At 36.5% G+C, this 13,300-nt stretch overlaps 1 pseudogene; it reads right to left on the bottom strand.

Moving 5' to 3' along the window:
• Nucleotides 1-419: 419 nt before the first annotated feature.
• On the bottom strand, nt 420-2,294 carry LOC131035654 (DNA topoisomerase 1 alpha-like; annotated as a pseudogene).
• Nucleotides 2,295-13,300: the final 11,006 nt, after the last annotated feature.

The raw sequence follows: 13,300 nt of genomic DNA, 5'->3' as shown, positions 1-13,300 counted from the left end.
TTTTGAAGGATTTTGCTATGAGGCTAGGCATTATTTTCTTGAGATAAACATTTAGTATATTTGGATCCAACCGACCACCAAATAAAAAATAGCCATCCTATTTACCTTAAGCATACAAGTACAATTTATAAGAAACATAACAAAATTGGTTTAGCTCATATATAAGGCATTGTACAATGCAATTTAGCATTCAACTAAAGCATCCAGATACCTTTTCTAAAATATCAATAGTGATGTAGACTCATTCAGCAATCTCAACCATATTGAAGTATCAGATATAATCTTTACCTAGGAAGTCAAGCTGAAAGAAAAGGCCTCATCCATCAGAAGCTTTAGAAAATAAAAAACTTGTTTATTTCATTTGTTTCTTGTGAGATTGCTAGTAACCTATCTTAAAGAATGAGACATAAAAAACACAGTTATCCTGTCACTTGGATAAACTTTGGACGAAGTAATTTCACATTTTCTACTTTCAGTGTACAACAACCAACTGTATCAGCCTCATCATCATCCTGTAATTCAAGAAAATAATAAAAATATTATTCCAAAGTAGTTAAATTAATAAGAGAGAACATCTACCTTTCACTTCTTACATAAAGCTGCATAATACTAGATCAATAATTAATATGTATATCTAATTATTTTTCATTCACTAAATCTGACAATAGATTGCATATGGGCATACAAGTTCACTTTCTCAATTTGATGGATTGATGACCTATTCTAGTATCTACATGCCAAAAAATTTCCACAAGAAAAGAAGAAAACACCTAAAAATAAATCAATGAAGAGTTGATATTCTTATCTGGGAATGCTTGCATGCAAAAATTTCTTCAATTGGCTAAGTTTTAAGAAAGAACACAGAATAGTTTAAAGTTGTTCACATGGGGCAGTGAAATTAAAAATAGTGTATTCATAGAAAGAGAGAGACAACCACAATAATGATTTATCTATACATCATAAGTCAAATGAAAAAATGACCTATTTTCTATAGATTAGCACACATAAATAGTTGCTAAAAATTAACGACACTCTAAAAAGACACACAATGCTTGTTTGGAATAGAATTCAGTTCATGTTTGGACCAATTTACAAATAGAGAAAAAATTGTAGCTAGCTGCAATGTTAAAGTCCAATGATGCAACAACAACATTTCTTAAATGTTAATGAAAGCACACACAACAATATCAATTAAAAAATGTTCATGTATATACAAATCTATTGTGCAAACTAAGCATCCTCTATTAGATCGCCTTTTGATTGTCAACCTTTAACACAAGCCTTTCAATAAGATAAGTGGAAAAAACAAGATGTCTCTCACTTATATTTTTTGATTTGAAGTGTTTTGCGTATGAAACTTGAATATTATCAATGCAATTTTGCACAAACACAAAAAAAATTTCTTTACATCACAACATTTATTGGATACAAACCAACAGATGTCAGTTTAATTATTCCAAAAATGGTCACCAAAATTCAACAAGCACAAGAGAAGAAAATTACCTTGACCATTCTTGCCTTCTCATACTTCTTTATGTCACTCTGAACTTTTAGAGAATTATTGGCATCCATAAATACATACTTGAATTCCTTGAGATTGATTAAGTTATACCGAAAAGCCAACCATGTGACAGTTTTATCATTCTTGACCTCCTTCCACCTACAAGGAGGAAATGACCCAAAAAACATACTTAGAACCAAGAAAAAAAGTTCACATGTTTAGTAGTGAACACCAAAACTAGATATCATTGATAACGACAATTAGCAATAGACAACACATATTGTATGACCTGTGGCTTGGAATGGAGATATCCTTCCTAATGTTAATAGTAATATCCTTTGGGTTAATATACTTCTTCAATTTACCCATCTATGAATAGGTACAATTTTTTTATTATTATTGTAGTACTAACAAAATATTCAGAAAGAAATGATAACCACCAGTAAAAAAATTCCAGCCCTAAAAAGCCAAAAGCTTTTCAACTTTTAGCATATCAATTTCTTGAAGTAGATAAAAATCAAACCTTTGGATGCTCTCCTCAATCCTGGAACAACTCAGGGGGTTCAACTTCGAAATTGCCAACCTGCAACAATGCAAATGATAAATCTTGTTCACTAGAAAGGCAAATGAAAAGGAAGATAAAAACAAGATTATGTAATATTCTACTTATCACCAATAAGAATGAATTGTAGACCTTTTGTTTCACTCCATCCACAATAGACCACATGTGTTTTTCCTCTTCTTTTATCTTTTCTTCTTTCAATTGCTTCATTTCCTGCATTGACACCACAATTTAACAAATATATGTTCAATATTTAAAACATAAGAACCTAACAACAAAATGTGTTAGTTTCTAATGGATAAGGTGTAGCTGAGTTGCATATGAATTCTTCCACATGATACAGAGTGCTAATAGAAATTACATTTAAATCCATAAATAATCCTCTTGTAATAGTAACAATAAGTAGAGAATAGATTACAACTAAACACTGTATTCACACAAATTTGCAATCCAAACCAATGGATTGGACAAATAAAAATATTAAATATAAAGAGTACTTTTTTCCTTCAAATCTACATCAAGTTGTGATAAAATCCATAAACATCTTCCTACCCTAACTGCAATGGAATAGATGAGGATTGTAGAAGACATGCAGCCTTAATTTTTTGTCTCTTATTTTGTTGATATGTCATGCATTATGTTGGCATTTTTGATGTTTATGTTGTGATTGTCATTGATGGACACATACTTGCATTTAGATCCCCTTTATATGTATGAGTTAGAGCACAACCGATATTTGTTCCAACCGGTATGTTGTATTATAGTAGTTAGACTATTGGTGTTTTGCAGAATGTGTTTACCGGTCTAAAGTAGTATGTAGACCCCAAGCGGTTCGAGGATCTCAAGCGGCATGAAGGATCAAAGCGGTAGAACACATATTTCTCAGTCTTCATTTTTGTCAAACCGGCAACCGACATTTTGTTTGAACCGGTAATACTCTGTGATAAGTTACCTTCCATCGATTGTTTGACGGTGCCGACACTTTAACAGTTCTTTTTGTGTCGTGTTACCAAGTATTTCTAGGTTCATTGAACCTAGGAAATTGTAATGTAATCCTATTGGACCGACATGAAATCAGATTCCTTTATAAGGACATCATGTCTAGGGTTTTAGGTTGTTGATAATGTTGTTGTTGTGATAGTGGATATTGCTGCTAAAGTTTAAGGTGGTTGAGGAGTTAGAGAGAGCATGAATGTGTAGAAGACTGAAGTAATGTTGGAATGCATTAGGAACGAGCTATCAAGGATCTAACCAAGCAGTCAGTGCTATTAGCTAGATCAATCACTTGTTGATTACTCACATCTTTGGCAAGTCTGTAGCCCTTAACCGGGTAGGCCCAAAGGCCTTTTGTAAATTCTCTAACAAGGTGGTTCACATCTGTGGATCTAAAATCCTCTAGCAAGGCAGTCTTTAATCAGACTTATCTCCTAACAGAGATTGAGATTCCTAATAGGATCTGTTCTGGTAAAGAACATTGTAAGACCTTAACCGGTCAGGTTCCTATTCTACAGATAGTTACTTGTGAGTTCCATCATACCATGGTTTTTCCCATTTGGGTTTCCATGTCAAAATCTCATGTGTTATGGTGTTTGTGCTTCTGTGGGTGAATGCATTATTAGCCATTTGGTTTGCATGTGTGTTAATCGGTTTGTCTACTAAACTGTCTAACCGGTTTACTGTCAGTCTTGTAAAGTGTTTAAGTGCAAAGATTTTTGGCATACTAATTCACTCCCCCCCCTCTTAGTATTCATCAATTAGTATCAGTGTTGGCATTATAACAAACAAAGGGAGATCGTTGGCATTTCAATTAGGATATTGAGAAAGTTGTTGATGATTATGGATATAACTGATTAAGGATGTTTACTGTCTTAATATTATTATTTTGTCATTGATGTCAAGAAATTGATTTTCTAATTCAGTATGATGTTGCCATATCTTAAGAAGTATGATTTGGTGAGTATAAAGATGTTGGTAAAAGACACAGAAAGAATGTGATGAATAAGGGGAAGAATAAGTTATTCAATGGGCAACTATTACTGAGTTAGACAATGATGAGATCATGATGTTTAGATTGTTTTGATATCCTACATATGTTGTTGATTGTAAGGTTAATACTATACTATGTTATCGAGAAAAGAACCTAGTCGGTAAACCCTAAGGAACCTAGTCGGTAAACCCTAAGGTTATCGCTATCAGTTAATGAAGGCGGAATGTCTATCGAGTGAAGTTTAGTATTTACTGAGTTGAAACCGAGTAATAACAGAATGCATTGAATGAATAAAAGCATTATTTAATGAAGGAAGCTGATGAGATGGAACTAATTAAATGATTGGTATGCCATGCATGAAGTTTGTTAAAGAATCTATGACAAAGGAAAATCAGCAGGAAGATCTATAGCTCAGATTGAACCGCAATACCCTAGCACAAGTTCCAAGATATGTATGCAAGTTCCAAGGCAAGGTAAAACATTTTCAGATCAAAGGATACATTGAAATTGGTCAAGTTTGAAGATCTGATGGCTATGATTGATCATGGGATATGTGATCCAAGAGATTAAGCAGTTGGCAAATTGTTTATAAATAAGGAACTGTTGATAAACAATGTATGTGGGCAAGTGTATGCACAGGGATACTACATAGTGATTACCAAGCACAGAAGCTTGAAGACCTATTTTGAATAACAGAGTATAGAGCCCAGTAGATGGACAAGATAAGTCCTATGACTAGATTGTATTGAGCAAATAAGAATCTGCTTTAGCATTTTAGATGTGAAGTTGCAGATAGATTTTATTACTATTATTTTGTAAAGTGATAGAAAATCTCTTAACTGAGTGGACTTAACAGTCTTATTTGTAAAACCCTCTAGCAAGGTGACATTCTTATTGAGTGTTTGAAATCCTTTAACAAGGTCACTTCTAACAAGGTGAAGATCCTAATAGATCTGAGGGAAATCCCTTAACTGGGTCACATCTAGCAATGTGTTTGTAATCTTTAACAGGATTTTCTTTTAACTGAGCATACTCTAGAAGAGTATATTTCTTAGTGGGTCTGCAATCCCATAGTGGTTTTTCCCTATTTGGGTTTCCACGTTAAATCTGGTGTTATGAGTGTTATGATGTTTATATGCTTATGAGTTTGCATGTTTTATTGCTGAAGTATATGTTACCGAGGTTGAATTTGTTGGTTTTATGGAAGATTAAGTTTGTATGATTCACCCCCCCCCTCTCATCTTGTTAGCTTGGCATCTGTACTTAACATTAAGTATCAGAACTATCAATCAGAGCCAACCTTTCTATAAGTCTAACCACTTGGAAAGAGATATGGGGGAATACACATTGAGGGAACTTACTCATCGGCTCACTCAGTTTGAGAAAGCCTATGATGATCTTATGGTCAAATACAAGGAATCTCAAGCAAAAAGGAGAGAACATGCAGAAAAGTTGATGGAGCTATCTGAAAATAGTTCCTCTGATGAAGCGAACATGGAAGCCCTGATTCAAGAAGTAGAAAAGTTGAATGAATCAAACTCCAACCTAAGAGAAGAATTGGAAGGATTGACTATCCGGATGTGTCAAGAGCTTGAGAACTGAAGGAAAGATGAAGATCTGGTGAAGGACAGAGATCATGAGATCTCCAAGCTGAAACAAGAGACCAGTGCCCTAATTGCTCAACTCCATGCAAGCAAAGTGGAAAAGGAAGACATGCAAGGAGAATTGAACATTGCCATCTCTGAGAATAAAAAACCGATGGAAACAAATGCTACCATTTCCAAAGAACTCTCTGAGTCAAAGGAAATACTCGCTAAGCTCAACAAGAGTACTGTCAAGCTAGAGCAAAAGCTTGAATCTGCCAAACCGGTTAAGAATACCAATGGACTTGGTTATTCCAGTCATGAGGAAGGTGAGACCTCTGGCACAAATGTTGGAACATCAAAGAAACAACCGGCATCAAAGGATAAAGGTAAGCAAAAGTTTAAACCTATTTGCTTAAACTATCTTAAAGAAGGGCATACTGCAAATGTGTGGAGTAAGGCTTACAACAATTTTCCTTATTTCCTAAACGATAAGCCTAGATCCTATAGATTTAATGGTAACTATTATGCATGAAACAAGTTTGGGCATAGAGCATCTGAATGCAGGTCTATTATGAATAACACTAGAAGATATCCTCAGAGGACCCAAGGAGTTGGTCTTGAACCTTTTTGTGAACCAGAATCACAATCGGTCTAATGCTTTTAATCATCAGCCAAGAAGCAGTGGCTGTCAAGCGACAACCAGATGGAGAGAAAACTGTATGGTCTATCATGGTCATGGTCACACTGCTGCAACATGTAGAAGGAAGAACAACAACATGAATAATGGACCTTAGAGAGCACCTGGATTAGTCTGCTATCACTGCAACAAACCAGGTCACATTGTCAGATTCTGTAGATCAAGAAAGAACATATCTGATGATATACCGGTCACTCCAGAAGGAAACATTGATGTTGACACTGTTCAAGCGGACATGAACAAAACCTGGAAGAAGAAACCAGTGGTGTTACAAGAGGAACTAGTTTCTGCACCTAGTGTGGAAATCATGGAACTAACAAACTAAGCTTCATAAAAGCTTAGGGGGAGAAAATGGCGAAATGTTTCGAACCCTCGGTTTACACCAGTAAAAGACCTTAACCAGTATGCGATACTTGTCAATAGGTAAAAGATCGGAAATGGTAAAAGGCAAATTAGGGTTTATGCCCTAATGATGGAGCATAAATTGTGGTAGGTGAGGAATATGTTTAAAAGGATTTTTCAAATCATTTCTCACTATCAGTTTTTGAAGCAAAGGAGGTTTTTGAGTGCAGAGAGATGACAAAGCGATTTGTGCTGAGATTTTGAGAAATTGAGAAACCACGAAGGAGATTCAAATTCAAATTGCAAACAGCCAAGTGAAGAATGCAAAATGGTGATTCTGCAACTGACGGAGTGTGAAGTGAAGGAGAATTTGAAAGCCCTAAATTCACATATTTCAAAAGGTATTTCTCAAGTTTCTAAGTTTCTATCATGGCTTCCGCATCTCATACTAGTTCTAGTGCATCTGTCGAGTCTGCAAGTTTTATTCAACGCAAGTCTAAGTATAATGCCGTATCACAAGTTCCGGCTGGTGTTATAGTAGAAGAAGGGATTTCTGATTACATAGATTGCAAGATTGAAGACCTAGGGTCTCTAGCTATCCACTCCCAGCTAGGTTTGTTCTGTGGAAAAGATAAAAAGATGAAATCAGAGTATAGTATCTTGGAGAAGAAGCTCCACAATGTTGTTTATTTCCTGGAGGATTTCATAGATGATCACATTAGGATCATTCTGAGCAGAGTTCATGGTGACAAAATGTACCTAGAAAGAACACATGATATAACACCACAAGCAATTCATGTCGTCATCGGTTTCTGCAATACAAGGGAAGTGCCAGCCCTAAGGATGGTAAGCAAGACCGAAATGACAAAGCTCACCAGTTCAGTGAGTGACTCATGAGGAATGACTATTAATTCCATCAAGGATGACCTTGTGAAATATGCATGTATGGTGATTGGATATCGAACGTTTTCAGCCAGTAGAATTAACTCCGTATCTGCTACAGTGGTAAATGCTACTTACCGGATGATCAAGGAAGATTCATCATTCGACCTCTGTAGCGGTATGCAAAGGCAACTCCTGTTGAATCTCAAATCGATCAAGCATGATAATGCATTGAGGTTCAAGCTTGGACAACTACTGGTTGGGTTGTTCTTTTACTTCCAAGGCTACTTTCCAGGAGTAGGTGACATCCAATGGTCTGCTGAGCAACCAATAACCAAGCAAATCAAGGAAAGCATTCAAGTAGTTGGAACCGATTACCCTAAAGTCCTGAATAAGTACTTTGATGAGTTTAGATGCAAAATGAGTCAGAGGGTGAGAATATCAAGGGATATTGTCAAGAAATATGAAGATGACATCTGTTTCACCATTAAAGTGGATCAATGCATAATGGAGGCTGTTGAGCCTAGACAGGAGGAAGTGGACCCTATGGGCTATGAGGTAATGAATGATATGCTGGAAGGATATGCCTCTACCCTTATTGCCTCATTGCTTGATCCAAAGGTGAGGAGAACCGACACCTACCTAGAAAGGATAAAACCGGTTGAGGCACCCTCAATAAGGAAAGGAAAAGAACCTTCAGTGAAGAAGGCAAAAGCAGTGCCTTCAGCATCGGCACTGGCTATTGCAGCCAGTCCTAAAGTGACCAAGTGGTCACTAGCTAAAAAGAAACCTGAAGCAACACTTGCTAAAGTCTTTGAGAGAAAGAGGAAGACAAGGAATACCTCTCCTGACTTAGAAGAAATTGTGTCTAAGGAAAAACCTAAGAAGACACGACAAGCAAAGAAGAAGACACTGGTAAATATTGACATCTCCTCCTACAAACCTTTGACACATTGTCAAAGAACTATCAAAAACATTAGGAGAAAAGTGTTGAATGATTTGATTGATTGTTTTGATGAATTTAATGATGATGAAAAGGAAGCGGTAGAAAAAGAAATTATTCAGTATTTATGTGTTAATGACCGGTCGCGTTCAGAAATTAGATCTGAGACACTAGATTCTTTGTATAAGTCCCTATATAATAAATGGTGTATTGCCATAGAGAAAGAACATGAAATTAGGGAGAGAGTCTTTGCTCAATACTTTCCTGACCTGTCCAATTCAAAATTATTTGATATCATCAACCAAAATAAAGGACTCTTCTTCACCAGAAGAAGAAGACTCTGGTTGTTGGAAGGAAGAATTGATAATATTGAAAAAGACACTCATCTGCATATGACAACAATGGTTCATATGCATAAAGTGCTTCAAGCCAACCAGAAGGTTGAGCAAGAACTGGTAATAACAAAACCGGATGAAGCATTTGATGATGAAGGAAACCCGATTGTTGAGCTGATCGACACCATTGATGTCGATGCTATGGACGTAGAGGATGTTACTCAGGAAACACCATTTGAGGCAACAAGACAGGAGCAACAGGATAAACAGGTTGATAAGCAAGCTGAGGACAGATAGAAAGCGGCAAAGGAACAGGCAGAGCAGAGCAAAAAGGATGAAGATGAGGAGAAGCAGAAAGAGGAGGAAAAGAGAAAAGAGGAAGAGGAGAAAAGAAAAGAAGATGAAGAGAAAAAGAAGAAGAATGGAGAAGAGAAGAAGAAGAAAGATGAAGAGGAGAAGAAGAAAAAGGAGGAAGAGGAGAAAAGAAAAGAAGATGAAAGGAAAAAGAAGGAAGAGGAAGATAAGGAACACGAGAAGAAGACAGAAGCAGAGAGGAAGAAGAAGGAAGAGGAAGATAAGGAAGAAGAGAAGAGGAGAGAAGCGGAGAAAAAGAAGAAGGAAGAGGAAGAGAAAGAAGAGGAGAAGCGGAAGGCAACAGAAAGGAAAAAGGTAGAGGAAGACAAAGAAGAGAAGGAGAGGATAGAAGCAGAAAAGAAAAAGGCCGAGGAAGACAAAGCAGAGGAGAAGAGGAGAGAAGCAGAGAAGAAAAAAGTAGAAGAGGATAAGGAAAGAGAAGTGGCAAAGAGAACCTAGATGGAGACTCCAAAGGCAACCGGTAGTCAAGCCAAACCGGCTGACCTCACCAGTCCTATCAACCTCTAGTTTGCAAGTGAAATGGAGCTGATGCAGAGCATCAAAGTTGCCCAAGAATGAATTGAAAACATACGGAGGAAGAAGGAGCAGGATGTAATTCAAGCCGCTATGGACACTCTTACTGGTTTGATACCCGGTACTAACCTTCCCAACACTGAATCATCACTGGCTAAACTTAAGCTCCTATGCACAATAGTGGATGATCAGGTGTAGAGCCTAAAAGAGGCAGCAAAGGCAAATGTCAAGAAAGAGCATCAAAAAGCTCTTAATACTCCTCTGGTAAAGAAGTTGAATGAGCTCCGATTTGAACTACAAAAAGAACAAAAGGATATAAGGGACACTCTGGATGAGGGGAATCTGCTACTCAACAAGATCTGCCAACCCCATCTATTCTATGATGATGTGCTAGCTCAGAAGCAAAAGCTTCAAACAGACTTGCAGTCCTACATGAGCACATTCAAGCCACCTTATGATTCCTTTACAACTTATGAGAAAACCGTTCACCAGTTTCACATCCAGTCAGTAAAAATGGAGCAAAAGATCAACACCCGATCTAGAGATTTGCTAGAGCTACAACTGGTTCTACTCCCACGATTGCAAATTATTCAGAAGTGCTATCTAAACCTGGATGCCTTAACAGTGACACAGGAGATGAGCACAGTTGATGCCATGGAAGAACAGGTCTCCCAGATGCAGACAGAGAAAGAAGTAGCCACCTCCCTACTTGAGTCTTGGTCTTTATCGATGAAACAATTCTTGTAGGACTTTAGATCTATTTTTGACAAGTATTATTCTAAAATTGTCATAAACTTTTATTATTTTAATATCAAATGAAAACAGGGTTGTTTTGCTATACTTTGTCATTTTTGGCAAAGGGGGAGAAGAATTCTATTTGGAGAAGTATAGGGGAGAAGTATCTGGTAATCAAAATTTTGATATATGCTCTGAATATCTCAATGTTTATGCTCTATATGCAAAATTGTTATACATTGTATTGTCAAAGGGATAGTGTATATGCTTAGTGGGAGCAATTTTGCTAATGGCATGATTTTGTTGTAAAACACTTAGATGTCAAAATTTTATTTTCCTAAGTGTTGACATCAATGCCAAAGGGGGAGATTGTTGACATTTTTGATGTTTATGTTGTGATTGTCATTGATGGACACACACTTGCATTGAGATCGCCTTTATATGTATGAGTTAGAGCATAACCGATATTTGTTCCAACTGGTATGTTGTATTATAGTCGTTAGACTATTGGTGTTTTGCAGAATGTGTTTACTGGTTTGAAGCGGTATGTAGACCCCAAGCAGTTCAAGGATCTCAAGCGGTGCGAAGGATCAAAGCGACAGAACACATATTTCCCAGTCTTCATTTTTGTCAAACCGGCAACCGACATTTTGTATGAACCGGTAATACTCTGTGATGAGTTACCATCCACCTATTGTTTGATGGTGCTGACACTTTAACGGTGCTTTTTGTGTCATGTTACCAAGTATGTCTAGGTTCATTGAACCTAGGAAATTGTAATGTAATCCTATTGGACCGACATGAAATTAGATTCCTTTATAAGGACATCATGTCTAGGGTTTTAGGTTGTTGATAATGCTGTTGTTGTGACAGTGGATATTGCTGCTAGGGTTTAAGGTGGTTGACGATTTAGAGAGAGTATGAATGTGTAGAAGACTAAAGTAATGTTGGAATGCATTAGGAACGAGCTATCAAGGATCTAACCAAGCAGTCTGTGCTATTAGCTAGATCAATCACTTGTTGATTACTCACATCTTCGACAAGTCTGTAGCCCTTAACTAGGTAGGCCCAAAAGCCTTTTGTAAATCCTCTAACAAGGTGGTTCACATCTGTGGATCTAAAATCCTCTAGCAAGGTAGTCTTTAATCGGACTTATCTCCTAACAGAGATTGAGATTCCTAATAGGATCTGTTCTCGTAAAGAACATTGTAAGACCTTAACCGGTCAGGTTCCTATTTTGCAGATAGTTACTTGTGAGTTCCATCTCACCGTGGTTTTTCCCATTTGGGTTTCCATGTCAAAATCTCATGTGTTATGGTGTTTGTTCTTCTGTGGGTGAATGCATTATTAGCTATTTGGTTTGCATGTGTGTTAACCGGTTTGTCTACTAAACTGTCTAACCGGTTTACTGTCAGTCTTGTAAAGTGTTTAAGTGCAAAGATTTTTGGCATACTAATTCACCCCCCCTCTTAGTATTCATCACATTCTACAATAAATTTTCAAACATCGACTTTCAGCCCCTCCAAAATGAAATCTTGCTTGATTATATGATCTAGAGTGCCCACCTACCTATTGGAGATCCATGTAGTTCCATCAATACCTTAAAATTAAGCTACACAAATTGATTGAATAAGGTAGCGATATGAAACGGTTAGGTAGCTCATGTTTACTATATAATGTGTTGAAAAAGGCAAGTAGCATGAAAAACAAAGAACCAACAACAAGACAATAAAGAGAATAGGCGCAACAGTAATAAGTGGAAGGTGGTGTTACAAACAAAATCAATTGTTAGAGTAGAATGGTGGAACTATTTTGAAGTACAAGACTTGGAAAATACATAGGAGAGAGAAGCGCTAAGGAGAGCAACAAGACTAAAAAGAAATAGATGAAAAATATTGTTCGCTTTCCATTATTATACTAGCACTTGTACCAAATGAAGGTGCAATGGTTACGCTGATAGTAATTATATATACTATTTCTATTCATGAAAGTGAGCAATGATTTCAACAATTTTTAACTTAATATTTTTATTTTTCTATGTTTTTTATATAAAAATTTAAATACAGTAAAATTACTTTTAATAAACGTGTTTAATAATTTTTGAATAATATTGATGCTTATATATATATATTATGATTAAATTTTTATCATTAACATAATAATAGATTCATATTTAAAATTGATGGTTGATTTTATTTGTTCAATAAATTTTTATTAACATTGATACTTTTATATATGTTATAGTTTCTAATTTAATAATAATCACTACTTTTATGAAATTTATTTATTTCCTACATTGGATTTTATTTATTTATCTCTCTATATCTCTTTCCATATCCCTTTATATCTCTCTATACTATCCTCTACCTATATCTCTCCATCTCTACCCCATCTTCTTTTCCCCTCCCCCCTACTCTCTCTCTCTCTCTCTCTCTCTCTCTCTCTCTCTCAATCTACCTCTCTCCCTTTGTTCCCCCTCTTCTCTCAGTCCCTTTACCTATCTATCTCCTTCTTTCCCCTTCTACATATCTTTGTTCATTTCTCTCCCTCTCCATCCCCCTATTCATCTCTCTATCTCTATCGCCTGTCCTTTTCTCTTCTCATAGATCTATGTCTCTCCCTCTTTCTCTTCTCCTCTCTATCTCCTCCCCACCCCCCTCTCTCTCTCTCTCTCTCCCCACCCTCTATATCTCTTTATATCTCTATCTTTCTATTACTCTTTCCCAACATTTAAATTTCTCTCTCTTCCTTTCTACCCTTTCCTTTGTATCTCCCTATCGCTCTCTAGCTTTATCTCTCCTTCTACCTCTCTATATCTCTATTTATTTCTCTCTCTCTCTTC

This window comes from Cryptomeria japonica, chromosome 6 (genome assembly GCF_030272615.1).
Source record: "Cryptomeria japonica chromosome 6, Sugi_1.0, whole genome shotgun sequence".
Classification (NCBI taxonomy): domain Eukaryota; kingdom Viridiplantae; phylum Streptophyta; class Pinopsida; order Cupressales; family Cupressaceae; genus Cryptomeria; species Cryptomeria japonica.
The sequence above is the reverse complement of the archived record's forward strand: the minus strand, read 5'-3'. Positions and strand labels throughout refer to the sequence as shown.